Source organism: Trichomycterus rosablanca, chromosome 16, assembly GCF_030014385.1.
Source record: "Trichomycterus rosablanca isolate fTriRos1 chromosome 16, fTriRos1.hap1, whole genome shotgun sequence".
Lineage (NCBI taxonomy): Eukaryota > Metazoa > Chordata > Actinopteri > Siluriformes > Trichomycteridae > Trichomycterus > Trichomycterus rosablanca.
In genome coordinates, this window is record NC_086003.1 from 367,501 (window position 1) to 370,583 (window position 3,083).

Genomic DNA, 3,083 nt, shown 5'->3' on the forward strand with positions numbered 1-3,083 from the left:
GTCTATAAACACCAGATATTTTTATGCACTATACAGACAGAAGTATCGGGACGCCCCTAAATTAGAAGCGTGAAGCTCGTTATGAGGAACAGACGTGTGAATCAGAGCGGCGGTTTTATTTCCTCTCGTCTTTATTTTTACATCAAACACAGAGTGAAGGTGTGAGATTTATTTCTGACTCTCACCGTGAGATTCAGGGGGATTTGGGACGCAGCCTGAGCGCCTGTTTACAGATTTACTGAGGCAGCGCACCACACTGTACAAACCACACCCTACCAAAAGTATTCGGACACCTAAGTGACCTCTGTGTGACCTTCAGCTAGAACAGCAGCCGCTCCTCTGAGGAGCTTCTCACAAGACTTTGAAGTGCGTCTGTGTGTGGGAATTTGTGCCTGTTCATTGTTTGTACGGCTGGGCGCTGATCGATCAGTCGGTGTTCCGGTTCATCCCAGAGTTGTTGAGTGAGGCTGAGCTCAGGGCTCTGTGCAGGACACTGGAGCGTCTTCATGTCTGTATAGAGCTCACTAATGCTGGAACTGGAAAGGACCTTCCCTAAACTGTTGCTGCACAGTCAGAAGCATGATGGATCATTTTCTTCATTTATTTATTTTCTTGCTCCGTGTTCCAACGCCATTCTGTACCGGTGCATCATGTGACCGGAAGTATGTGGACGTCTCACCTCACTGATGAAACGCTGAGTGTCTGTCAGCTCGTCTCATCCAACATCAGACCACGATGAGCACAACTTCCCACAGACACACCCTAAAACCTCGCAGAGAGTCTGGTCACAGGAACGATCGATTGCTCAGCTCTGTTTTATTGATCAAGGAGTTTACAGCTCCAGCTCTGGTGTCCACAAACTTCTGATCATGAAGAGCATGTTGTGGCCTGTCTTAGCACGATTTATTATTATGATTATTAATTATCTTTAATTATCTTGTTTTACCATTGTTTTTTCCAGGTCAGGGTTGCAGTGCACGTCAGCACCCTATAAGAGGGGGCGTGTGGGAACCTCTGCACAGTTTAACAGAACACATATGAGACGTGACGTGGGCGTGGTCGGGTCCTCCGGAGGTTTGAAGCTCAGCCAGGAGAAACTGGGACGCCGTTTCCATCTGAAATTGTAATGAGCGCCGCTGATGTTTTTGGGAAGTGGCGTGGGGGGCGGGGGGGTTTATCTTCTCCAGCGTGAGTGCGTTCTCGTGTTCTCGGAGCGTATTGAATCAGCAGCGGAGCGTGAACACAGACGCCCGGCACGTGTCCGTGTACACATGTGAGGACGTGTTTATATCAGCCGGGACTCTAGAGGGGGCGTCCACATATTTTAGGAAAAATTACAATTAAAAAAGACTGAGAGCTTGAGTGGAGATAATTCCTGCAGGTTCATCAGAAATGTTCCAATAAAAGAACAAAGCTTCACATTATAGGATTATTTAATTTTTATTGTTCATTAACGCTGCATTGCCAGAAGTAAGTGAACCCCTTATTAAATATTTAATGTGTGTGAGCCACGCCCGTGTTTCTGTTCTCGGTTTGACCCGTTTGCTGTAGAGGAACTCCGGCACAAATCCCTGACCACAACCCAACAAAACAGCATTACGAGCGAAGCCTTCTGGTTCAGAGATCATTACTTGACCTCACAAATGCTCTTTTGGTTGTAACGTACTTGAATTCCCACAGGCACAGTCTATATTAATAGGCAAAGCTTTCTCAAAGGGGGGGTGAATTTCTGTAGAATGTCCATCATTTTAAAAGCTCACGGTCAGATATATGGAGATTTATATTTAGGGCAGGGCTTGACCTGGGGTGTGACCTGACAACCTTTTTTCTGAAGGCCCCGGTCCAACAGACACAGTTGGCTGTGTCTGAGGGAGGGCAGGTCGGAGAGTTCCGTCTCATTACGTTGGTGCTGCAGCAGCTCCTCCTGGTGTCTGGCCAAGGTACCAGCGAGAGTGATGGAGCAATGATGGAACACAGCGTGACTCTTTATAGAAGCATAACCAAGAGAGCAGGTGCTAGTCCGCAGATCTACACGGCCAGTGCAGGAGTGAGGAAAGTTGCAGAGGGGCTGGAATGAGGAATGAGTCTCTGATCTTTCCAGGTTTTTGAGAAGGTCTCAGTTGCTCCTGCAGCAGCAGATCATCTCATTAACACAGAAGAGCCGCTGACCTCCTCACTGCACCATCGAGCGACTCGAACCCTCGACATGAACGTGCTGCGGGACATTCCAGTGATCAGGATCTGTTTTATTTTTAAGAACTTTAAATTCTCACCGGTTTTATTTCTAATTTCATGAGCAGTGAATTTTATTGTAGAATTTATGAAATAAATTAATTAATTCTACAGCATCTGTCAAAAGGAGAGATCAAATCTTTCATCACTCGCTCTCAAAGAGGAAAAAGAAACAAAAAGGTCATGACAGGAGCGTGCACGTGGATGGCAGGAGCATTCACATTCTTTTTGATCTACAGAAGCGTGCATGAGGATTGCAGGAGCGTGCACAAGGATGACAGGAGCGTGCACGAGGATGACAGGAGCGTGCACGTGGATGGCAGGAGCGTGCATGAGGATTGCAGGATTGCATGGATGGCAGAAGTGTTCACATTCTTTTTAATCTACAGAAGAGTGCACGAGGAGTGCAGGAGCGTGCACGTGGATGGCAGGAGTGGGCTTTCTAAGCTGCAGGAGCGTGCATGAGAATTGCAGGAGTGTGCACGAGGATGAGAGGAGCGTGCACAAGGATTGCAGGAGCATGCACATTCTCTCTAAGTTACAGGAGTGTGCACAAGAATGACAGGAGCGTGCACATTCTTTTTGAGCTACAGGAGTGTGCACAAGGATGAGAGAAGCGTGCACATTCTTTCTAAGCCACAAGAGAGTGCATGAGAATGACAGGAGCGTGCACATTCTTTCTAAGCTACAAGAGAGTGCACGAGAATGACAGGAGCGTGCACAAGGATTGCAGGAGCGTGCACATTCTCTCTAAGCTACAGGAGCGTGCACTCTCACCAACCCCCCTCCATCCTTCCCTGCTTCCCTCACTACAATTAAGTCTGCACACACACGAGCGCGCACACACACAC